Below are 25,773 nucleotides of genomic sequence, written 5' to 3' on the forward strand. Positions count from 1 at the left end.
GATCCTGATCCAAGAGGTGGAAGCGCTGCTTGGAAAGGACGCCATAGAAACCGTCCCGATTCTTCAGGCAAACGAGGGTATCTATTCAGTGTACTTCCTTGTACCCAAAAAGGATCTCACCATGCGTCCTGTTCTAGACCTGCGCCCGGCGAACAAGTTCATAAAGTCCCAGAAGTTTTACATGGTAACACTGCAAGAGGTGATCCCATTGCTAAAACAGGGGACTTCATGACAACATTGGAAATGAAAGATGCATAGTTTCATATTTCAATGCTGCCAGCGCACAGAAAATTCCTAAGGTTCGTGATTCAGGACAAACACTACCAGTTCAAAGTACTCCCCTTCGGCATAGGCTCGGCGCCAAGGGTGTTTACCAAGGTTCTGGCAGTGGCAGCGGCACACCTGCTCAGACTTTCAGTTCCAGTTTACCCTTACCTCGACGATTGGCTCATCACGGGGGACTCGTTCGGCGTTTGTTTTTTTCGAACACCCAAAAGACAGTAGACCTACTGTTCAGCCTGGGATTTTCTATCAACGAAAAGAAATCCAGCTTAGTCCCCAGCCAAGTAAAACAGTTCCTGGGGGCTCTAATTCGTACGGAAGACGGTCTAGTCTTCCCTTCCAGCGAGAGGGTTCAGAACATGCTCTCTCAGGTTCCTCAGTATGTAGCCAGTCGAGAGGTGACGGTACGCAAAGCTATGCGTTTGCTAGGGATGATGGCGTCATGCATATACTTGGTTCCCCACGTGTGGCTGCGCATGCATCCCATGCAAAAGTGACTCAACAGCCAGTGGTGTCAGGCCAGCGGACAATGGGAAGATCTGTTAGTGGTCTCGCCAGCCCTCGTTCTCTCTCTGCAGTGGTGGTCGAGGGAGAACCTCTTGAAGGGGAAGACCTTCACCACCCCTGCAGTGGAAGCCACTCTCACGACAGACACATCTCTCACAGGGTGGGGGACTCACCTGCTTCAACAGACAGCGCACGGAGTGTGATCCCCTCAGGTAGCGTCCAACCATATAAACCTACTGTAGCTACTAGCAGTGTTCAAAGCATTGAAAGCCTTTCAGGAGCAACTGCAAGGGAAGACAGTGCTTGTCTTAACTGACAGCACAACAGCAATGTATTACCTGAACAAACAGGGGGGCACTCACTCTCCAGGGCTATCCAAGCTGTCCCAAAACATCTGGATATGGGCACTCAAACACAAGATGTTCCTGATATCCCAACATGTTCCAGGGGAACTCAATCTTCTGGCAGACGTACTCAGCAGAGATTTTCCTCTGCCAGAAGAGTACGAATGGCGACTGCACGAAGACATTGTATCCAACGTCTTCGCAGAATGGGGGTTTCCAGAGATCGACCTGTTCGCTACTCAGGAGAACGTCCAATGCCAAGATTACGCCTCCAGGTACCCCCAGAACGGATCCAAGAGGAACGGTCTCTGGATAACTTGGTCAGGGAAATTTGTCTTCGCTCCCCAACCCCCCCCCCCCCGACTCCCCTTCTGAACAAGATAGTACACAAGATGCACCAGGAACTAGTCACCATGATTCTGGTGGCTCCCATGTGGGCCCTCCAACCTTGGTTCGCGCACCTGATGGAAATGTCCCTCTCCCCACCAGGCAAGCTGCCCTGCCCGTCCAACATGTTGTCTCAGGACAGGGGGTAGACTCTGCACCCATGCCCACAAACTCTGAACTTAGCAGCCTGGCTTCTGAGGTCATAGAGTTTGGACATCTGCAACTCCCTCAAAGATGCATGGACATACTGAGGGAGGCAAGAAAGCCTAACACGTTATTGCTATGCCAGCAAATGGAAACGTTTTGTCATCTGGTGCAGTTCCAAAGGCGTCAATCCCACCGATTGCTCGCCTTCACACATTGTGGTATATCTAACCCATCTGTTGGACTCTGGGTTAGTCTTCAATTCCTTAAAGGTTCACCTAGCGGCGTTGTCAGCGTACACCACGTCACAGCAGAAGGTGTCGTGGTGGAAAATACCTGTGATTAAAGCCTTTTTGGAAGGGGTTAAAAGAATGTATCCCCCTATCACTCACCCAGCCCCTGGGTCGGATCAAAATGTGGTTTTAACTAGGCTCATGGGACCCCATTTTGAGCCTATGCATAAAGCAGCTAGTCTGAAAGGCCTGATTTACAAGACAGCCTTTCTAGTAGCTATCACTTCTATCAGAAGAGTTAGCGAACTACAGGCCCTCTCGGTCTTGGACCCCTTTGTTACAGTCCACAAAGATAAGGTAGTTCTGCGCACTCATCCCAGATTTGCGCCAAAATGTATTTTGAAGTTCCATGTGAACCAGTCAATCGAACTACCCACGTTCTTCCAGAGACCTACTAACATGGCCGAAAGAAGCCTTCACACACTAGATGTGCGCATGGCAGTCATGTTCTACATGGATAGAACTAAACCACTGAGGAAAACTAAACAATTCTTTGTTTCAGTGGCAGCTGGTAGAGAAGGGGATCCTGTCTCTAAATCAGCAATATCAAGGTGGATTGTCAAATGCATCACACTATGTTACACTCTTGGAAAGCGAGAACTGCCCTTCAAGCCTAGAGCACATTCTACTCGAGGCACTGGGGCATCCATAGCATTCATTGCAAATGTTCCCCTAGAGTCCATTTGCAAAGCGGCAACCTGGAGTTCTGTACACACCTTTACAAAACACTATTGCCTAGACACTCATTCTAGGTCTGATTCTCAGGTGGCACAAGCAGTACTAAGACATCTTTTTTCTACTGTTCCTTCTCACAACCCACCTCCAACTCCGGGTACTGCTCGCTAGTCTATGCACAGCATGTGATTCTAAGCAGATTAACAAGCATCAGAAGACATGCATTACTTACCGTAAAAGCATTTCTGATGATTGTATGTGCTTAGATTCACATGCGCCCTCCCTGCCTCCCCGCTCGGGGTGGAAGGAACATAGACTTCTTACTACTTTCTCTCTTCATGTACTCACTCACTATAGCCTTGGGCTCCCTCATGGCTGAAAAAATACAATCGGAGGGACCTGAGCGCGTGAGGGATTTTGGGTACTACACACGTCACGAAAGGGATAGTGTTTCAGACACGCCTATGCCGACGTCCCCTTTCGGTCCCCCGAAAGACAAGATGCAATACTCCGCGGTTACCACTGGATGTCGGACCATATGCACAGCATGTGAATCTAAGCAGATACAATCATCAGAAATGCTTTTACGGTAAGTAATGCATGTCATAACAGACAGGAGTGTCCCATCAATTCCAGTGTTTCAGGCTGTTAGGTAAGATTGTATGAGTAACCCTGTGGGAGACTACACCAGCCTTGTCCCCTTGGCAATAGGTAACCCAACCTTTGGTATAGGCCTGTACTACACAAGTTAGTAGAGTGACTGAGCAGCCACGCTTATCTCAAGAGGGGTCAATGTGAGCTGTAGAGATGCAACATAGAGATTCACAGTGACAAGTATTCAAATAACACTTGGGTTTCTTGATTAAAATAATTATTTATTAATGTAAGTTTTAAAATAAGCCTTCTTTAGAAAGGGGCAATTGGCAACAATAAAATACACTTAAAAAATGCACTCCTTCAGTTGATGTAAGTAGATACCCTTTTGGGATGACACACATGCACACACACACACACACACGCACACCCCTCGACACACACACCTCTATATACACACACACACACCCACCCACCTATATATATATATATATATACATATATATATATATACACACACACCCACACACACCTCTACACACCCTGAGGTGACTTCAATAACTAGAGTGCTGTGGATATTAATATATCACTGTAACACTTAAATGCAATAGTGAAGTTGTAGGAAAAGGTTAGGGAAGGAAACAAAGGTTAACAAGTTTCTCTGAACAGGTAAGTACTTTGCAATCCCCCAATGAAATATAGGTTGACCCTTTCCCAGCTATACAAGTAAATTATGTATGACTTTTTGAGGGACAGATAAACACAAAGTCAGAGGGTAAGAAGAGTCTGCAGGGAGCCAGGACAGCCAATGTCAGTTGAGCAAAGTCTAGGGGAGATGAGGCACTTCTTGAGGATAGAACAAAGTCTTGCACAATGTTAGAGTTTCTGCAGTAAAAGAATCACTGTTGGGCCACAAGCTGGGATGCTTGTGAAAAGCAAAGATGCAAGCAACTCTGCAAAGGGCAGAAAATGCAAGTCTCCAGTGAGACCAAGCAAGCTACACACAACAAGAGGCAAGTACCCCTAGTTACAAGTACTATGCCAATGCTTAACCAGAGCCTGACCTGCTTTCAAGTTATCGGAAGCTTCTGTCACCATTTGTGCCATTCTGCTTCCGAGACCCAGCACATAGTCAGTGTCTCTCACTGGCTTGAGGGAAGGAACACTCTCCAACCCTTCCTTGATTAGGACCTAAGGGCCTCTAACTGGATGACCATAGAGCTGAAACCAACCCCTTCCTGAGGGACTTCTCTATAAGCAAAGGGAAGGCATTGCAGTAGAAGGTCCCACTTTCTTCTAACGGGTTCTTCTAAAGTAAATATCATGCTCTTCATAGTTCTGTTAAACCTCTCCACCAACCCATTGGTTTGGGGATGGGAGGCTGTTGAGAACTTGTAGGTCAATCCACAGTTTGTGCACATGGGTTTGCATGTAGTGGGACATAGAATTCGACCCCCTGTCAGAGATGAACTCCTTAGGAAAACCAACCCTAGTAAAGATACCAAGGAGGGCCTTAGCCACTGCCTGAGCAGTGACAGTCCTCCTAGGTATGGCGTCAGGATACCTGGTAGCATGGTCTACCACAGCCAATTTAAATCGGTTGCCTGAAGAAGTGGGAGGGTCTAGGAGACCAACAATGTCAATCCCCGCCCTCTCAAAAGGAACTCCCACCACTGGGAGAGGCACTAAAGGTGCCACATTCTTGGCTCCACTCTTGCCAGAAGTCTGACAAATGTGACAGCTTCTACAGAATGTATCTACATCAGACCCCATCTTGGGCCAGTAGAAATACAGAGATATCCTCTTTTAGGTCTTCTTCAAACTCAAGTGACCAGCCAGAGGGGTCTCATGGGCTAACTGTAGAAACTGGGGTCTCACCACCTCGGGCACTACAAGTCTTCTGTAGTCTCCTGGGGTTCTTCTGTATTCTCCTGGGGTAGACTCAATAGGCTCACTGTAGAGGCCATCCTCCCAGTACAGCCTATGCTTCCCTGGCTCTTGCCTTTCAAGCTGGAAAGCTGCCTGTTGGCGAAGACCTTCAAGCGTAGGACGCTCTCTTTGACCCCAGCTGAAGTCTGCCTTAGAGGGTCCACCTTCTGCAAGTAAAGTTTGCAACTCAGGATGGTTTTTAGGATCCAGATCTCCAGCATAGGGAAGGGCTTCTTCCAGCTCTGTTTCACCAGTAGCTGTTTCACCACTTTCTGGTTGGTCCTCCCACTCGGCTTCAGCTGGGCAAGGGATCACTGGGGTGACCTGGGACTGTCCTCTCAGGGATGTCCTTGTCCTTCGAACAGGTTTCGGTGTAATACATTTCTTTCTTCCTGAGACCCTCGGTTTCCCCTTTGTCTCTTTTTTTTGGCCTGGAATTAGAAGGGTGTCCTTTCTTTGGACTGGGAGTTATAGGTACTTCTGTAACCTCCCACTGAGAGTCATCCAAAGTTGCCAATCTTGTTTGTTCTTGCTTCCTTTTATTGGGATTCCTGTGGGTGCTTGATACAACTCCCAAGAGTTGTTAAGTCATTCCCCAACAGGACTCTCCCAGACACCTCATTTTGTACACTGACAGGTATTGTAACAGTCATATTATTGCACTGGATGAGAGCTGGCGGTATTGGAACCATTTGGATTGGACCTCCTGCAACTTTAGTGGGACCTTTTGGGTGCCTTAGCAACATTCTCAAGTTTGAAAAAACTTTCATCAACCACTGTAATGCTTGCCCCAGTGTCTCTAATGGCAGGAGTCTCCCGACCATTTGCAAGTACACCGTCCTTGTAATATTCTTTCGTGTTATCTGGAATGGAGTTGTACACATCCTCATTCTGCTGTTCCCACAGACCCGGTGACAGCAGCCTTTGCTAACTTTTTGGGATCAATCTCTTTTGAGTCAGGCAAGTGCTATCTCAGCTCAGGAGAGCAGGCATCAAACATAGATTCTAACAAAAACAGATCTCTCCTTCCTTCAAAGGTGTTACCATCGAAGTTTTTCAAACAGTCACATACCCAGGTAGCCTAAGGGGTACCATCAGTCTTTTTGAGGGTCCTAAACCTCTTAAGGTATTGGGAAGGAGTCTTCCCAAATCTGGCTATTAAGGCCAGCTTCAAATGTTCATACTCTTGTCTTTCAAGGTCACTCAATTCCCTTATAGTATCACTTGCATCCTGGGGGAGCCTACACAACAGCTAGGGAATTAAATCATTCCTTTTGAGACCCTGAATCCCATGATTGTATTCAAAAGCACCCAACCAATCCAAAATATCAAGTTTCACAATCTACTTACTCACTGCTTCTTTGGGCAGGCGATGCCTCTTGGGACTGGAAGACCTATAGGACCCTGGCAGGGAAGCAGATTCAAAAGATAATCTTTTCATATCAAGAGCATGCTGCATTTCCATTTCCCTGAGTCTGATGTCCTGATGTTTGGCTTCAGTTTGAGCTTTCAACTTTTTGAATTCCAATTCTAATCTCATTGTCTCAAGAGAAACTTATTCTGGGCTCAATGGTGGACCTTGCGGGGTTGCAGTGGACATGGATTGAGGTAAAAGGGCAGGCTGTGGCAAAGAGTGGCTCCCATCCTGGGATTCCTCTACCTCCTCAGACTCCTCTTGTACATGAGAGTTAGACTCTGAACTCATCAACGATTTCCACATTTCTTGGGTTAGTAGGTGTTGCAGGCATACTAACCATACGTCGTTGATTCAACAACATTGTAATCAACCCATTTTTCTTTCCTGTTACAGTACTATTCCTGACTTTACACATTTCTTTCAGCTGATCTACTGTAAGAATGATCAGGGCTACCTAACTGAAGTTATCCATATTTGGCATGTTACAATTGCTTTTTCTTTCTGATGGAGCTTAGCCTTGTGGGGGTTTAGTTGAACACAAGCAAAGCAAAATACTCAATGTAACAACTCTACACAAATCCTCTCCACCTGCAACCATTGTTAGGCAGGATTGTATGTAGTAACCCTGTGGGAGACTACACCAGCCTTGTCCTCTTGGCAATAGTTAACCCAACCTTTAGAATAGGCCTGTACTATACAAGTTGGTAGAGTGACTGAGCAGCCAGGCTTATCTCAAGAGGGGTCAATGTGAGCTGTAGAGATGCAACATAGAGATCAAATAACACTTATACTCAAGGTTTCTTGATTAAAATAATTATTAATTTAGCAGTCAGTTTTAAAATAAGCCTTCTTTAGAAAGGGGCAATTGGCAACAATAAAATACTCTTCAAAAATACACTCCTTCAGTTCAAGTAAGTAAGTAGATACCCTTTTCGGATGTCACACACACACACACACACTTCCTACACCCTGAGGTGACTTCAATAACTAAGGTGCTGTGGACCTTAATATATCACTGTAACACTTAAATGCAATACTGAAGTTGTAGAAAAAGGAAAAGGTTAGGGAAGGAAACAAAGGTTAACACGTTTCTCTGAACAGGGAAGTACTTTACAATCCCCCAATGAAATATAGGCTAACCCTTTCCCAGCTATACAAGTAAATTATGTATTACTTTTTGAGGGACAGATGAACACAAAGTCAGAGGGTAAGAAGAGTCTGCAGGAACCAGGACAGCCAATGTCAAAGTTTAGGGGAGCTGAGGCACTTCTTGAAGATGGAACAAAGTCTTGCACAATGTTGAGGAGATTTTCTGTAGTAAATGAATCGCTGTTGGGCCACAAGCTGGGAGGCTTGTGAAAAGCAAAGATGCAAGCGACTCTGCAAAGGGCAGCAAATGAAAGTCTTCAGTGAGAGCAAGCAAGCTTCAGACAACAAGAGGTAAGTACCCCTAGTTACGCAGTACCTTGAGTCTGAAGAAAAGAGTCCGGCTGGCTTCTGTTGTAGTCCTGCAGATCCTGTTGTTCCTGGGCCTCAGTCGTGGGGACAAGAGGGAGGGTGTCTGGGGACTCCTGCACTACGGTTTGAAGGTCGGCGGCAGCAGTGCACTTACTCCAGATCAGTTGCACTTTGCGGTTTCAGCTACTGGCAAATAGCACCACTGTGGTTCTTGGACATCTTGTGGCCTCCCCTTGCTGTGCAGTCCAGCACTCTGTTGAGGTGGCTCAGACTTGGGTCATCCTGCTTCGAGGGAGTCCGGAGGATCTTCCTGGAGCTCGGGTCTGGTTTAAAAACGATGCACTCGATTCTGGTGTTCCTGTCACCTGGCACTCGGTTCCAGCAGCAGCAAAGAAGTATAGCCAGCAGGGAGAGGGTTTCCAGTCAAGTTCGTCTTGGAGTCAGTCGGTCCCACCAACCCAAGGGATGAAGTTATCAGTTCCGGGCTTCTCTAGTCGATTCCAAAATTGGAGCTTCAGCACTACAGCAGGGCTTCACCGGGCAAACCAACGGTCCAGGAGGGTGCAGCAGGCTTCTCATCCAGTTTCTTCTTCGGTTCCTTTGTCCAGTGGTCGACTCTGCCTTCCTTGATATGATATATGATAGTTTAATTATACAGCGCCTATATACAATGTGTTTCAAAGCGTTTCAAGGCAAGGGAGGGAACAAGGGAAAATGCAATGACATTCTTACAGGCCATGAACAGTAAGGATGTGAAATTAACTATCATACCGGGCCTGACGACATTTCAGATAGTGCAAGAGCTAAGGCATAGATAAGGAAGGGAGGGGGAGAGTGGGAAGGAAATGGAAACAGACAGGCGACCACCGTACTAGGCCTGACAACATTTCTGGTAGAGCCGGAGAAAAACAAAAGGTGAGGGAGAGGGGTGCAAAAGACCTCGCCTTTTATGTAAGTTTCTCCCATTCATTCGCAGCCTAGCTGTCACTCACACAGCAGGGTGGCTGTCCTTCAAGGACAGCCAGCCGGCCAATTACCTTTGGGTGCATTCCTGCAACCAAGGAGACTCCTCTGCTATTCATGCTGTTCTGTCCTTTAATGTGAAATGTCCTATGTAGTTCGCTAAGATTATATCATGTAACTGGTCTCGCAGCAGCACCCTGCTGTCTCAGGGTTTGGGCGCTTTACAAATGCAAAAATAAATGAATAAATTACTAATCTGGGGAGTGGGACGCCGGGTCAAGGGAGGATTGGTGTTTTCTAGATGAGAGATGTGAGACATGAAGTCATTCAACAAATACCCTTGAATCGTCTCTGAGACTCTTGAGTATTCCTTGAGCCATCTATGAGACCATTTGCTGGTGCTACCTTAAGTTATTCATAAACACAGATTCATTGTAGTGAGTGCAGTTTGGCTGCATATATAAGGATAACTGGATTGCACTGTGTAGCCTTTCACCTCAGAAATACTACACTTTATTATGCTGGAAACAGGTCTGATTAACCAGACATTCTTCTACCTATATTACAGATTCGGCTCAGAAAGTGCATGCTTGGTTTATTACAGTAAACACATAGGGTTTTGGAATTGGGCACACATCTCATACTCCTCTTTGAAGTAAGAAAACAAAGTATGGGAAAAGCAAAACCTTGGTTTCAGTAGAGGCAGATAGGAAACTTTTGTAGAAACATTGTACAATCGCTGCAGTATGATATGGGGTGCAGGCGCTTCTGGGATGCTCCTTTAGCACAAACTGGGTAGTCGCTGACATGAAGCAGAGTTGCTGGAAGGCTTGCTGCCATTGACATCTGTGCTGACCTTCTACAGCACACTTGCAGGGTAATTCATAGAAAATCGCACAAAACTGGTGCACAGTGTGCGCGTGCCAATGTCTGCGCCAGCTGCGTGCGCTAAAATCGATTTCCGCGCACAGAGTATTCATGGATTTTAGCCTCCAAAACCAGCCGTGGCGCAGAGAGGCGCAGCGACCCTGCAGCAGCGCCAGTTACGCCCCCAAGAACGCCCTCGCGCAAGGAAAAGCCATGAAAATCCCCAATCCAGCGCAAAGGGCTGCGCTAACCCTGGACCAGTTTACAGGACTGCCAAACAGCAAACGCCAATCGGGGAACGTGTATTACTGGGGTTCGCGTGAAGTTTCACACGCGATTGGAACAGGGTACGTGTATTATTAGGGTTCGCGGGAACTTTCACACGCGAAAGGGCCTGTGCGAGTTGGGTACGTGTATTACGGGGGTGCGCAGGAAGTTTCACACGCGATTGGCCTGGGTACGTGTATTTCAGGGGTGCGCAGGAAGTTTTACACGCGATTGGCCTGGGTACGTGTATTTCGGGGGTGCGCGGGAAGTTTCACACGCGATTGGAGCAGGGTACGTGTATTTCTGGGTTGCGCATGAAGTTTCGCACGCGAATTTGCTGTCAGAGCGGGGAACGCGTATTTCGATGGTGCGCGGGGAGTCCTACGTGTGAATTGGCAGTGTGGGTCCTCCCAGGTGTCCCCTCTACCCCCTCCGCGGCCCCTGCAGGCAGCCCACACCACAGGGGACTACCCTGCACCCCTGGTCATGTCCCGCAGGCAGCCCATCCACCATGGGCATGCCCCCCAGCCAAGCCACATGTCACGTTGCAATATGATCACCAACTGATGTCTCCCAGCCCCCCCACCCCCCCCATCATTGACAGGCACTTGCCAGCAGGCCCCAACACATGTCCCCCAGCACCCCCACCCCCCAGCAGTGAGGGGCCCCTGCCAGCAGGCCCCCACTCATGTCCTACTCATGTCCCCCTGCACCCCCACCCCCCAGCAGTGAGGGGCACCTGCCAGCAGGCCTCCACTCATGTCCCCCAGCACCCCCACCAGTGAGGGGAACCTGCCAGCCGGCCCCCACTCATGTCCTACTCATGTCCCCCTGCACCCCCACCCCCCAGCAGTGAGGGGCACCTGCCAGCAGGCCTCCACTCATGTCCCCCAGCACCCCCACCCCCCAGCAGTGAGGGGCACCTGCCAGCAGGCCCCCACTCATGTCCCCCAGCCCCCCACCCCCTCATCATTGACAGGCACCTGCCAGCAGCCCCCGAAACATGTCCCCCAGCACCCCCACCCCCCAGCAGTGAGGGGCACCTGCCAGCAGGCCCCCACTCATGTCCCCCAGCACCCCCACCCCCCAGCAGTGAGCGGCACCTGTCAGCAGGCCCCCACTCATGTCCCCCACCCCCCCCACCCTCCCATCATTGACAGGCACCTGCCAGCAGGCCCCGACACATGTCCCCCAGCTCTCCCACCCCCCCATCATTGACGGGCACCTGCCAGCAGGCACCGACACATGTCCCCCAGCACCCCCACCCCCCATCATTGACAGGCACCTGCCAGCAGGCCCCCACTCATGTCCCCCAGCCCCCCCACCCCCCAGCAGTGAGGGGCACCTGCCAGCAGGCCCCCACTCATGTCCCCCAGCTCCCCCACCCCCCATCATTGACAGGCACCTGCCAGCAGGCCCCGACACATGTCCCCCAGTACCCCCACCCCCCAGCAGAGAGGGGCACCTGCCAGCAGGCCCCCACTCATGTCCCCCAGCCCCCTCACCCCCCATCATTGACAGGCACCTGCCAGCAGTCCCCGACACATGTCCCCCAGCCCCCCCCAACCCACCATCATTGACAGGCACCTGCCAGCAGGCCCCCACTCATGTCCCACTGCACCCCCACCCCCCAGCAGTGAGGGGCACCTGCCAGCAGGCCCTGACACATTTCCCCCAGCCAACACGTCCTCACAATCCAGATCCCTGGCTCTTATGGCCACCCAAATCCCACCCCACGCCACCCCAGTCAAAACACCCAACCAAGCTTTACCTCCACTCCAAATTGAAATCCCCATTACATGATAGATCACAAATAAGCAGTATGTGCATGAGTACAAGTCTGTCAGACCCACACAATGGCAACACATGACTGTGAAAACCCACATTGTGACATGCATGAAACCAATGAGAGAAGACCACACATTGAAGTAAGAAACAAAAATGTATTCAAGTGAAAATGAAGGGAATTAAATCAAAACACACAATAATGCCAATAATAATCAAAATGCAGCATGTCCCAAAAAATGATAAATAAAATGAGAATCCAAATTAATCCAAATGAAAATGTGTCCAAAGTCACCGTCTAACAAAGCAAATCCGAAGGGAAAGAAAAGCGTAATATCCATTGCTCCATGGTGAAAATAAAAAAAACACGAAGGAGAAAAATCCACTGTAAAACTATGTACAAATAGCAAATCCAGGGTCCATGTGCCCAACGACATAAATGAAACCTACCTAATTACTAACTATATACAAAAATGTGGGGCATAGTCCATGCGCCCCAAATGAAAGAAAAAAGAAATGAAATTTAACACTAATGAACTATATACAATGGCGGCGGGCAAGTCCAACGGCTCACTGGTTGATGTCATGGGCCAGGGCATCATCGAACTCCTGTTCAATGTCTTGGAGGCGGACCCCGAGGTCTCGCAGGGATAACGCCATGTCCACCTCCAACTCCCTGCTAATTCCCTCGAGGCACTCAGCCCGCCTCAGCGCCCTGCGCATGGAGTTCTCCGCCCTGACCATTGTGAGCCGTGCCTCCTCCGCCCGCCGCTGCTCCGCACCTATCCGCTGGCCCAACCGCTGCCACACGGAAGACACTCCCATTCCAGGGTCCTCCTACCCTCCGGCCGATGCCTGCCCCTCTGATGTAGATGGCCCCGAGCCATGATGCCTCCCACGTTGAGCCTGCCGCTGCCTCTGACGCAACTGCCTCTGCCAGCACGACGACATCCAGGCTGATGGAATCCACTGACGCCGTCTTGCACGTGCTCTGCCCGATGATGCCGGCACATCCTCCATCTGCTGGGGTCCAGTTGCTGGGGTGTCCACCCCTGCTGGACCTCCGACTCCCGACTGTGGCAGGGATGGGATCCCCACCGAGCTGGTGGCATCTGGGCCGGAAGACGGCATGGAGAACGACTGGCGCATAGTCTCCACAGAGGAGGAGAGGGCCGCCCGAGTGGCCGACACATGTACAAAACCCCCGACCATGGACACTCCCAACTGGGCCACGTTGGCACGCTGCTCTTCGTGATGATGTGCGTGCTCCCCCCGGAAAGCACGCACGTCATCACGAATGTCACACGTGCGCAACGCGACACCAATCAGGACCTTCTCCATACGGTCAGGGGTCCCCTCGTCCGCAGGTAGAGGAGTGTCCGATGACATGGACATCCCCCCTACCTGCGGACGGGCCTGGGATGGGGCATCCCTGCTGGTGCATGGTGGTGCAGTCACAGTGTCAGGGACAGTGACATGCACAGGCCCCTCCACGGCGACCTGTGCTGCCTCCTGCCCCTGCCCCTGGACTGCACCACTTGCACCAGTGGTACCACCCCCACCAGGCCCCATGTGCGGCACAGTAGCGGCCTCCTCCTCCTCTGTGGAAACCACCAACCTGGATGGGTCCACACCGTCTTCTTTATTTATTTATTTTATTTATTTATTTATATTTATATAGCGCGCAAGAAGCCCAGGGGCATTGAGGCGCTGTTACTTGCAATAACTTAGTTACATGGTACAGGCATGAAAGCGATTGATAACACATTATGAATACTACAAGATATCATACTGTTACAGATATTGCATTGGGACGTATATTACAACATATATGATAAGTATTCGTGCTGGTGTGTCGGGTCTTATGTGAAGAGGGTAGTTTTCAGAGTTTTGCGGAAGGTGGTGAGGGAGGCCTCCCCTCGGATAGTGGGAGGTAGGGAATTCCAGTGAGTGGGCGCTAGATAGGGGAAGCTGGATCCGCCCGCTTTTACTCTTTTTACTAGTGGCACCGAGAGCATGTTGGTGTACGGTGATCTGGTTGGCCTGGTAGTGGAGACGGGGTGGATCCTTTGAGAGAGGTATGCTGGAGCAGTGAGGTGAATGCACTTGTGGGTCAGTGTCAGGGCTTTGAATACGATCCTTTCCTTTATTGGGAGCCAGTGGGCTAGTTTTCTGGCTTCAGAGATGTGTTCTCTTTTAGCAATGCCTTGGGCTGCCCGGAGAGCATTGTTCTGTATTACTTGTAGTCTTTCTAAGTTTTTGTTGGAGGTTCCTAGAAAGAGTACGTTGCAGTAGTCTAGCCTAGAGCCGGTGATGGCTCTGGCTATGTTGGTGCAGTTCTCTTTGGAGAGAAAGGGTCTGACTGCGTTGATAAGTTTGGCATGATATGCAGCTGCTGAGGCTATTGCGCTGACTTGTCTATCCATGGATAGGCTGGAGTCCAGGTAGACTCCCAGAGTCGAAGACCGGAATTTTAATGGAGTCAATGGTGAAGTGGCTGAATTGGGCATCTAGATTTTTTAGTGTGTCGGGGGAACCTACCAGGAGGAGTTCTGTCTTGTCAGAGTTGAGGCATAGACCGTTGTCTGCCATCCAGGCTTGGATGGTGTTGTAGAGGTTGTTGAGGGTCAGGGAGTCGGTGTCATAGTTCCTTGTGAGAGTGAGGAGGATCTGCGTGTCGTCGGCGTAGTTGGTGTAGGATATGCCCATAGCGTCGAGGATGAGGAAGAGGGGTCGTGTGAAGATGTTGTATAGGGTGGGGGAGAGACAGGAGCCTTGGGGTACACCACAAAGTATAATGGTTGGTGATGCGGCGGCTAGGTCAGAGAATACTTGCATGGTTCTGTCTTGTAAGAAAGAGGTGATCCAGGCTGTGGCCTCTGGGGAGAATTTGGCAGTGGAGGAAAGGTGGTGGCATAAGACACTATGATCCACGAGGTCGAAGGCCGCGGATAGGTCAAGGAGTAGGAGAAGTGCTGGTTTACCCAAGTCTCTAGCATCGTCCATCTGGTTTTTCAGGTCAAGTAGGGCGGTTTCGGTCCTGTGTCTGGGGCGGAAGCCAGATTGGCGGAGTCCAAGGAGTTTGTTCTCTTCAATGAAGTGCTGGACCTGCAGGTAGGCTGCTTTGTCCAATATTTTGAGGAGGAATGGGACAGTGGTGATGGGTCTGTAATTGTTGGGTGAGGTGGGATCGAGAGTTGGCTTTTTTAAAAAGGGCATACCCAAGCTTCCTTGAGGGAGGCGGGGACTTTCCCTGTGGTCAAGGAGGCATTCACAAAGGCTGTTAGGAAGGGAGCTAGCGCTTCCGTGCAGTCTTTGATAATGGAGGCTGGGCATGCATCGCCTTTGCAGTTAGAGGGTTTGATGTTCCTCATTATGTTGATGATGTCTTTTTCCTGAATGGGTTTGAAGGAGAAGGGTAGGGGGGGATCCGGGGCAGGTGGTGGGAATTATTGGGTAAGGCTTGTTTAGTGGCTAGTATTTTGTTTTTGAGGAGGCTTAATTTGGTTAGCATGGCCGTTTGTATTTCATCACACCAGTCTTTGTCTTTGATTAAATTCTGGGGGGCGGGAGTGGGTGTCTCGAGCTCCCTGAAAATGGCGAAGATTTCTTTTGTGCTAGATTGGGCTTCCGAGATTCTGTATTCAAAGGATTTGGCCTTTGCTTGGGTGATTGCCTTTTTGTATTTGGTGGATAGGGCTTTAAAGATCATCTTGTCTTTTTCTGAGTGGGACGTTTGCCACTGTGTGAGTGCGGCTTTTTTCTCATTTCGGAGTGTGAGGAGGTCAGGGGTGAACCAAGAGTTGGAGTGGGTAGTGGGTTTGGATTTGCGAGGTTTGAGAGGGGCAATGGAGTTGATAGCTGCTTTAATGGCAACATCATAGGTTGTTGCTAGTGTTTCTGGGTCTGATGAAAAAGGTGGTCTGAAGGCTGGGCCTTGGAGGAAGGGCAGTAGCCTTTCCTTTGTGAGCTGGCGGGAGCTTCTGGCGAGGCAGGGTGGGAGCGGTTGAGGTGAGGGGGCAGCAGGGGAGCTAGTGGTGAGGATGCTAAAGGTGATGATGTGGTGGTCAGACCATGGGGTGGGATTGTTTCCTGTGATGATGAGTGGGCAGTTGTGCTGTGCTATCCAGTCGAGTGTTCTGCCCTGGGTGTGAGTTGGGCTCAGGATGGTGTTCTTGTAGCCTAGAGCATTGAGGGCAGAGTCAAGGGATTTGGCTGCTACGTCCTTGCTATCCCGGAGCCCTAGGTTGACATCCCCAAGGAGAATGGCTTTAGACTGTTTTTTGAGGTTGTCAGAGAGGAGGTGGATGAGAGAGGCTTGAAAGTCTCCTGTTGGGCCTGGAGGGCGGTAGACAGTGTGTACAGTAATGGTGCAGTGGGGAGAGAGGGTTATTTTGACTTGGAGGTAGTCGCTGTTGTTGTTGGTCAGGGATTTCTCTACCTTTCTGGTAGAGAGGCAGTCTTTGGCAATAATTGCTACACCTCCACCTTTGGAGAGGCGATCTTGTCTAGTAATGGAGTAGCCAGGGGGTAGGGCGAGGGAGAGCGCGGGGCCGGAGGCCTCATGTAGCCATGTTTCTGAGATCATGAGTAGATCCAAGTCCTGGGAGGTTAGGAGGTCGTGGATGTCTAGAGCGTGGGCATTGATGGACCTAGCGTTAATCATGGTGCATTTCAGGTGGGGTTCAGTAGTGGCTGGGGGGGGGTTAATGATGAAAGAGGGTGAGGTGGAGGGGGGGCTGCGCTCTGGGTGTTAGGGGAGATACACAACACAGATTTGACACTGGGGGGTTCATTTTCAGAGGTAGTGGACACATGTGGCATAGCATTTGGCACAATAGCATTCAAAATGGTGGTAGAAGAATTGCATACCGCAGGTTTTACACTGGGGGGGCTCATTTTCAGAGGTAGTGGACACATGTGGCATAGCATTTGGCACAATAGCATTCAAAATCGTGGTAGAAGAATTGCATACCGCAGGTTTTACACTGGGGGGTTCGTTTTCAGGGGTGGTGGACACATGTGGCATAGCATTTGGCACAATATCATTCAAAGTGGTGGTAGAAGAATTGCATACCGCAGGTTTTACACTGGGGGCTCATTTTCAGAGGTAGTGGACACATGTGGCATAGCATTTGGCACAATAGCATTCAAAATGGTGGTAGAAGAATTGCATACCGCAGGTTTTACACTGGGGGGCTCATTTTCAGAGGTAGTGGACACAAGTGGCATAGCATTTGGCACAATAGCACTCAAAATGGTGGTAGAAGAATTGCATACCGCAGGTTTTACACTGGGGGGCTCATTTTCAGAGATGGTGGACACATTTGTAGTCACATTCGTTATGGGGGCAGTACAGTAATAGGAAGAGTTAAGTACTTTGTTGGTCGCTGTGATGGTAGTACATGTAGTGGATGCAGGCTTTGAGGTTTTGCGGGGGAGCCTGGCCTTATCAGCGAGTATAGAGGGTTGTACAGTGCGTGAGCATAGCCGTGTATTACGGGTGCTTGTGGGGATGGGCTGTGAGTTGATGTCGGTTTGCAATGTACGTGCACGCAACCTGATGCGCCTTGAGGTACAGCATTGGATAGGGAGAAGCTTGCAGGGGTGGTGCTTCTTACCTTCTAGGCACGGCATCGGAATTGGGCACACGGCAGACGAGCAGCGAAGAGCTGCAAAGAGCACAGGAGGCCTTTTCTCCTGGCCTTCTCTCGTCGGCTTCGCCTCTCGGCCCACTCCCCCTCCATTTAAAGCAGGAGGGGAGGGGCGGGCGGGCCGACGTAGCAAATCAGGACCTTGGGCTGCGGCGGTGAACTTCGTGGCTCCAGCTGATCCTATTGTTGTAGCTGGAGTCATGGAGATGCAGGCATCCATCTTAGATGGAACTGAGTCGGCTGAACACGCGGCCGTGGGCGGGCTGGAGCAGCAGCCTGCTCCGAAAGAAAAGTAAACCGCTGATCTGGATTCCAGCTGGTGGGGGCGGAGAAGTGCTCGCAGCGGAGCTGCAAAGAGCACAGGAGGCCTTTTCTCCTGGCCTTCTCTCGTCGGCTTCGCCTCTCGGCCCACTCCCCCTCCATTTAAAGCAGGAGGGGAGGGGCGGGCGGGCCGACGTAGCAAATCAGGACCTTGGGCTGCGGCGGTGAACTTCGTGGCTCCAGCTGATCCTATTGTTGTAGCTGGAGTCATGGAGATGCAGGCATCCATCTTAGATGGAACTGAGTCGGCTGAACACGCGGCCGTGGGCGGGCTGGAGCAGCAGCCTGCTCCGAAAGAAAAGTAAACCGCTGATCTGGATTCCAGCTGGTGGGGGCGGAGAAGTGCTCGCAGCGGAGCTGCAAAGAGCACAGGAGGCCTTTTCTCCTGGCCTTCTCTCGTCGGCTTCGCCTCTCGGCCCACTCCCCCTCCATTTAAAGCAGGAGGGGAGAGGCGGGCGGGCCGACGTAGCAAATCAGGACCTTGGGCTGCGGCGGTGAACTTCGTGGCTCCAGCTGATCCTATTGTTGTAGCTGGAGTCATGGAGATGCAGGCATCCATCTTAGATGGAACTGAGTCGGCTGAACACGCGGCCGTGGGAGGGCTGGAGCAGCAGCCTGCTCCGAAAGAAAAGTAAACAGCTGATCTGGATTCCAGCTGGTGGGGGCGGAGAAGTGCTCGCAGCGGAGCTGCAAAGAGCACAGGAGGCCTTTTCTCCTGGCCTTCTCTCGTCGGCTTTGCCTCTCGGCCCACTCCCCCTCCATTTAAAGCAGGAGGGGAGGGGTGGGCGGGCCGACGTAGCAAATCAGAACCTTGGGCTGCGGCGGTGAACTTCGTGGCTCCAGCTGATCCTATTGTTGTAGCTGGAGTCAAGGAGATGCAGGCATCCATCTTAGATGGAACTGAGTCGGCTGAACACGCGGCCGTGGGCGGGCTGGAGCAGCAGCCTGCTCCGAAAGAAAAGTAAACAGCTGATCTGGATTCCAGCTGGTGGGGGCGGAGAAGTGCTCGCAGCGGAGCTGCAAAGAGCACAGGAGGCCTTTTCTCCTGGCCTTCTCTCGTCGGCTTCGCCTCTCGGCCCACTCCCCCTCCATTTAAAGCAGGAGGGGAGGGGCGGGCGGGCCGACGTAGCAAATCAGGACCTTGGGCTGCGGCGGTGAACTTCGTGGCTCCAGCTGATCCTATTGTTGTAGCTGGAGTCATGGAGATGCAGGCATCCATCTTAGATGGAACTGAGTCGGCTGAACACCCGGCCGTGGGCGGGCTGGAGCAGCAGCCTGCTCCGAAAGAAAAGTAAACAGCTGATCTGGATTCCAGCTGGTGGGGGCGGAGAAGTGCTCGCAGCAGAGCTGCAAAGAGCACAGGAGGCCTTTTCTCCTGGCCTTCTCTCGTCGGCTTCTGCCGTTGCAAGCCCCTGTGGGGGCTCACCCACCCCTTCCACTGCAGCCGTAGTGGCAGACGCAGCACCAGTCCCCTCACTCCCGGACAATGGTAATTTCTGGGAGGGTGACTGGGCCTTGCGTCGCCGGCCGGTGGGGGCATCCCCGCCGGTTTGCTCCACAGCGCCGTCTCCGCCCTCTTCATCACTTGCCGCTGTGTAGAGGGAGACATAGAACACAAGCATCAGGGTACTGTACAATGGTCCCCTAGACAGGAAGCAATAGCGGATGAGTGGCACTGTCAAACACCACTTCCATCATGTCCCTCCACAACACATGGGTCAGTGCAGGCAAAACACATGCAGTAACAGGCATGGCGCATGCTATGAACACTAGCATACATGTCCAAGGGACTCTTGAAACATACAATGCTGGTTTGAAACTCACATGCATCATGGGTCATGCACACACTTCACCGTAGTTTCATCCATCTGGCCTCGTACACCCCAGACACAGTGGATACAAGGATGAGTAGGCTGCATCAGTGAATCTGAACATTGTCACAGACGTGTCATGCATCCATGGCATTTACAAGTCACAGACACGCAAGTCAGACACACAGACATGGACACCATACATGTCCATGACAGCAGCACCCATCTCTCACACCCCACCCATGTCCAATAACGGAGACAGGCATGCATTAATGTGTGCATTCCGCATGCTGCTCCGCATGTTGCATTGTAACACATGCACCAACCATGTGGTTCACACATTACTGGTCTCGCATGCATGACCATGATGTCCCTGCACACACACACATACGTACATGGCCTATGTCACACATACAGGCAAGTATCAGACAACCAGCACCCTGCAACATGCCCTGTCTCACACAGCAATGCTTGGCCACTTACCGCTCAACTCGGGTCTGCCTCCGAAGGATCTGGTCGTGGAGCGCTGGGCCTACGCATTCCAGGACCCTCATCTGGATGGTACTCATGCTGCCCCGGACCCCTCCACGAGGTGCCGGGCCTTTATGAGGGTCCTGGACCTCAAGTCCTCCCAGCGCTTCTTGACTTGCTTGATGTTGCGGGTTGCCACCACCTCCGCGTTGCTGGCAACCACAAAGTTGCCCAGATCCTATCCCGTCCTTCCTTGTTGGCGCATGATGTTCCGAAGAGGGCATCATAATGCCCCAGGAAATGCTCCACCAGGACACCAACTTCCTTCTGACTGAAGCTGGTGGCCCTCTGCCCCTCTGGCTGGGGGTCGCCAGTGGTCTCAGATGGTGTTTGCCCTGACATGGCGACCCCCGAGGCAGGTGTGGGTGGGCAACTGTGTCCTGGGACTGCATCATCCCGCACCAGCAGGGATGCCTACGTCCAGACCAGTTTTCAGGGAGAGGATCCGCTTACAACAACTGGCCTTCCTCTCCCTGCGCACGTGGCTATCCGGGACCGGGTTGAGCCTGTCCTGGGTGGGGTGGCGTTGCGTCAACGGGCCATGCGAGTTGACCTGCAGTTTTCATGAGGAGACTGCACGTCTTGTCAATTGGCTCGTTGACCGCGTTGACCTACTGGGACAGCTCACCAGGGCCGGATTCCTCCGTTTTCTGGACCTTGTTCCGACCCCCTCCTCAACTGAACCTCCTATGCCCCAGTCGTCGTCCATGTCATCTTCCCACCCATGTATCACCTGGGTACGCTGTGGAGCTGCCTCTGACCCTGCGGCCAGGCTGGTGGAGGACACATCCCTGCCACAGTCGGGAGCAATGTTCCCTGTAAGGTGCGCGCCTGTGCGGCCGCGCACCTTTTGATTGTGAGCCGCGCATAGTGCTTATTTTGCCACGCATTCCAATCATCATTTAGTGATTTTTTTTTTCTTTTTTTTTCCCCACCCCGCGGCCAGGAAGTCAAGTCAGACTCTGGGTGAAATTATTATTTTTTTTTTTTTAGCCCGTGGCCGGGAAGTCAAGTCAGACTCCTGGGGGCTGGGCTGCGTTGGGCAGGGCAGGAGCCAGGAGGCACCGGCGGCACTGTCTGCAGACTGCACTCTGCAGTGTCTGCACACAATTCATCATCATAGCAAGGTAACACTAGATGTTGTCACCTTGCTTTGATGATTGCATCATGCATGCATTATAATTTATGATGCATGCAGATGCATGTGCAGCAAGCAGCATCATTCAAAATGGTGGGCGGGCCACCGGCGGCCGCGCCGCCCCTGCAGGGGGCCGATGCCGTGTGGTGCTCGGCTCGCACTCTGCTCGGGCCGGCACGGCCGAGTTGATCTGTGGAGGGAGGCGGCTGATGCAATTGCACACACTAAAGCAATTGTAACACTTGCTGCCTCCCTCCGAGTCGTAATGACCCTGGGGGGGGGCAGCCTGCCTGCAGGGCTGAGCTGCCTGGGGCCCAGTGACATTGCGCACTAGTTGCTCCAACTTTGAAGGAAGTAACAACAAATTTGTTGTTGCACTTCTTTACAAACTTGAAACAACTTCCACTTGTGCCTGGGTGGCTGGGGGGCCGCCGCGGAAGAACAAGCCAATGAAAATTCATGCCCGCCCCGCGCCCAGACTCTGTGCCGCCAGGTCCATCACGGCTTGACATAAGTGACTGACTATGCTATTGAGCCTCTGACACACCCTGGCCCTGGCTGGGCATGATTTATTGGGGTGTACCAGTGGACCTCAGTCACCTCACCAGTCACCACCAGACAACTTGGAGTCTGCCAGTCCATTGCCCACACACAGGACAGCCACACTGAGGAGGACCACCAGGCGAGGCGACGACGACCCAGGCCACAGTCGGCAGCAAACAGCCGGCCTGCCACTGTGCTGCAAGGTAAGGAGGACTCTCGTGGTATAATGGGTTTGGCAAAAACCGCTATGGTGTTTTTCCCCATGGATGTCACCCAGCCGCTCCCCCCCCCATGTGCGCCCCATGCTATCAGGTGCCCCGGTATTTCTTGAAGCCACCCTGCCCTGCCCGGGCTCTGTTTTCGCGCCCAGGCCCTCCAACCTGAAGAAGGCCCAGCCAGCAGCTCCTGGGGATTTATGGGGGGGGTTTGGTTACCGGCTGCCGCTGGCCCCGTCCGAGCACCGATCGGGCCTTGCCATCATGCCGTTGCCGTATCCTGCTGGGGGGGCACCCCACCTAAAACGCTCTTGTTAAGCGGGGTGACCCATCGGCTCAGGAGGGCCATGGGCTCGCCTGGGGCCGACAGGCCAGTGGGCACACTGCACCGGGCCTGCTCGCTATCCGACTGGGCCTGCTGGCTGGCAGCCAGGGCCGAATTTATGCAAATCTCGGGCGTAGCAAGGCTTGATAACGCAAATGTGCTACAATGTGCCCCTTCTGCTGGGCTCTGCTTGCCGGAGCTTCCCCCTGCACGTGGGACAGGCAGCTCTGCAGGCGCTCAGGGCTTCCGGGAGGGCTGGGGCTGGGTCAGGGCCTGCCTTTCTCACCCTCGCTTAGCGGGTCTTCCAGAACAGGCCCAACCCCTGCCCTCTTGCTCGCAACTCATACTTACCTGGCAGGGGAGCATCTGTGATCAAAAAGGTAGATCTCACACGGCGAGGCTCATCCATTGCACATCGGATTTGCTGACCCGTGCGATGTCCCCAAATGTGGGATACTCGACCGCAATATTTTTGGTAGTGCGGGACTGTGTTCGTGCTTTCCCCTGATTTATTGGTGGAAGAAAGAAAACGTTTAGTGTGCGAGTCAGGTTGTTTGCACACAGAGCACCTGGTCGTGCAGCAGAATTTCTTTTGCTGCAGTCAAGAGGGCCAGCCCCGAGTAGCTCAGGGGTCCAGCCCTGATGCATTGGTGAAAGAAAGAAAAAGTCACTTAGGTGTGTGAGTAGGTTGGTTGCGCACAGAGCTCCTGAATTTTGCTGCAGTCAATAGGGCCAGCATTCACTGGAGGGGTCAAGTCAAGTGCACAGGCGCCTAACCCCAGACTTGTGCGGATGTCGTGGCATGGCCGTCTTAGCCAGCAGATGTTCTGTTGGGCTGTTTACAGCGCTCCACTGCCATTCGTACGGCCTCCAGGCGCTCTGGCAGGTTTGGAATTAGGCAGACCCTCCAGCTTATAGCGATTTTGCGATCCCGCAAAATGCCGCAAAAACGGCCATTTTGTGCAAAAACAGCATCTTTAAAAAATAAAAAAGAAATTTTTTTTTACTTTTTTTTTTTTTTTTTTTTTTAATTTTTTTAAAAAATTTTTTTTTAAAGTAATCTGCAAAAATTACTGTTTTAAAAAAAATTAAACTCAGGGTGCCAGGTTCTCAACTCAACTTTTTTTTACACAAGAAATAAAATGCGCTGTCATGCATTTCTTTTAAGGTATGAACCGCTGCTGTGTCGCTTGCATTTCTGTTCCTCAAACAGGATAAAAATGCATTTTTTGGGTCGCATTTTACAGCGGCAGGCATCTGTAGGGCCTGTCCCTGTGAAAGGCGCTGGGAGCTTGCAGAACACTGTCGGGAGAGCGATTCTATTCAAAGTACTGCCCATTTTGATGACAAAAATCTATCGAATGTTACAATTTGACCTATTTCGTCCAGTACTATTCGATCGATTTTTATAAATACTGAACATGTGTTGCGTGGGTGTCACCTGCTCCCCATGTTCAGTATTTTTTGGTCTAGGATGGTTGCAGAAGTGTTTTCCCCTTTTTCCTCAAAATTGGAGGCGGGGACAGAAAAAAAGAAAATAACAAAAAAGGGACCCTGCGGAGTCGGATCCGACCCGCGTTAGAGGGACGGATCTGGCACCGCAGGGTTGCAGGGGAAGCGGCAGCGACCAAGCAGTTAAGTAGGAGAGGGGGTGGGGTGGTGGTGAAAGGTACATTTTGGGTTGTTTGGCTGAAGTGCAAATCAATTCGCAGCGAAATTGACTACGGTCAATTCCATCGCAAATAATTACACTTCGGTCAAACAACCCAGAACACCATTCAAGGCAGCTGGCCAGTGCACAATTTGCGCTACAGCTCAAACCTGTGGAAATGCGCCGGTCACCTTTGAGAATAAGGTGACCTGCTCATTTCCAAAAATGGGTTGTCTAAAAATAGCACATCATTCTTTTTTTAAATGCCCCATTATTTGAGGAACTAGGTCACAATCTACATTGAAAAAAAAATTAAAAATGGTTACACTTTGAGAGAGAGGGAGAGTGATGGGTGAGATGTGAAGTGATAGGCAAGAAAGCAGAGGGAAAGCAGTGGGTCAGGGGAGGAAGCGCTGTACAAGAGAGCAGAGGAAGCAGTGATGCAGTGGGCCAGAAATCTGAGAGCGACCAGAGGTACAGAAAGTAGAGGGAGCGGGTGGTCAGTGAGCCAGAAAGCAGAAAGGAAGCGGTTGGCCAGAAAGAGGCAGTGAACTGCAGATTGGGAAAAAGGATGAGGGAAGAGTGCGATAGAATGGGTGAAAGGATGCAAGATGCAGAAGCAGCACAAAAGAATGAAGGACTGTATATTGCGGGAACAATTGTAGAGTGTAAGGTGTGAGTTGGGAGTATGATTTGGAGTGTGGCAGGGGCTGGGCAGTGTAAATTGTGACTTGACATTGTGACATAGCACGTGAGTATTTGTATGACAGAGTGAGAGGTTAAGGAATGTAAGTGTGATTGAGAGTTGGTGAGATGTGTGTTGGTGAGAGAGGTGTGTGGGTGTTTGGGGGATTGGAGAACATAGAAGGGGAATATTTTCAGCATTACAATTGATAATGATCAATTTAGTGAATACTATTAAATAGGCATGAACATTAAACCAGAAATGTAGCCAAATCAAACACTGTTCTGCCAAGCCAGAGACATCTGGACTCTTCCTATTAAATTAATACAAAATATACATAATAATGATACCCTGGCTCTCTTGTAGCCTTGTACTCTGCCTATTTCCTGCAATGTGGCAATCTTACACCCTCCAGTTAATACAAAATGTCCCGCAAAAATGCTGCAATAAATAAAGGTTTGTGCCGCAAAATTTGCCATTTCATACCGCAAAATTTGCCATTTCATGCCGCAAAATCCTGGAAGGTCTGATTAGGGGTTCTTCTTGGTGAGGTTAGTGGGAGGGGAGAAGTGGGAAACGCAGGATGATACTCAGTCATAAGACAGTATTTGGGAATACTCTAGGGTTTAGGGGTGTTCGAGCTTGAGGGGGAAAGGGGCGCTCATTAGGGTTTGGGGATACCCTAGGGTGTAGGGGTCAGAGGGTGTTAGAGCATGAGGGTTAAGGGGCGCTCATCGGGGTTTGAGGATACACTAGCGTATCTGGGCACTAGAGCTTGAGGGGGAAGGGGCGTTCATTATGTTTTTGGGATACACTAGGGCTTGGGGGTGTTGGAGCCTGAGGGCGCGTTGGGGCTGTTCATCAGGGGGAGCACCTACAAAATAGGTGTGTTTTTGACTGAAGCGGCAGGATTCGAGAAGGCCTCCCTCAGAAGTGTCCTATGGGGCCTGCTGAAGGCACCCCCCGATCCCCTTTCCTACAGCTCTG

The 25,773-nt window shown here is 51.2% G+C and overlaps 1 protein-coding gene and 1 non-coding gene across 3 annotated transcripts in view; both read left to right on the forward strand.

Moving 5' to 3' along the window:
- SRPK3 (SRSF protein kinase 3) overlaps positions 1-25,773 on the forward strand; it is a 1,021,015-nt gene that overhangs the window by 274,709 nt on the left and 720,533 nt on the right. The window lies entirely within an intron of this gene.
- LOC138568170 (U1 spliceosomal RNA) lies at positions 22,794-22,957 on the forward strand. Its single transcript, XR_011302535.1, has one exon. It is a non-coding gene; the product is annotated as a U1 spliceosomal RNA (small nuclear RNA).

This window comes from Ambystoma mexicanum, chromosome 2p (assembly GCF_040938575.1).
Source record: "Ambystoma mexicanum isolate Mex_15411 chromosome 2p, UKY_AmexF1_1, whole genome shotgun sequence".
Classification (NCBI taxonomy): Eukaryota; Metazoa; Chordata; class Amphibia; order Caudata; family Ambystomatidae; genus Ambystoma; species Ambystoma mexicanum.